The sequence below is a fragment of the Palaemon carinicauda genome, chromosome 16 (assembly GCF_036898095.1).
Source record: "Palaemon carinicauda isolate YSFRI2023 chromosome 16, ASM3689809v2, whole genome shotgun sequence".
Lineage (NCBI taxonomy): Eukaryota > Metazoa > Arthropoda > Malacostraca > Decapoda > Palaemonidae > Palaemon > Palaemon carinicauda.
Window position 1 is genome coordinate 76596653 of NC_090740.1, and position 292 is coordinate 76596944.

A 292-nucleotide genomic window follows, 5' to 3' on the forward strand; every position below is an offset into this window, starting at 1 on the left:
ATATATATATATATATATATATATATATATATATATATATATATATATATATATACTACATATATAGATCTATTTTTTTCATAGTTACCATTTTAACTCTTCACGCTAGGGCTAGATACTGATATACAAATAACTCATAACTTTGCTCTATTTATGAACAGCTATATTTTTCAGTTAAGTGACCTGGTTGAACTAATATTATGATATTCAGTTAAAGAAAAAAAAAATATAGGAGTGGCATTAGATTCATGATCAGATTGTGTCCTTGCCAGGGACATAGTCATAGTTTAAC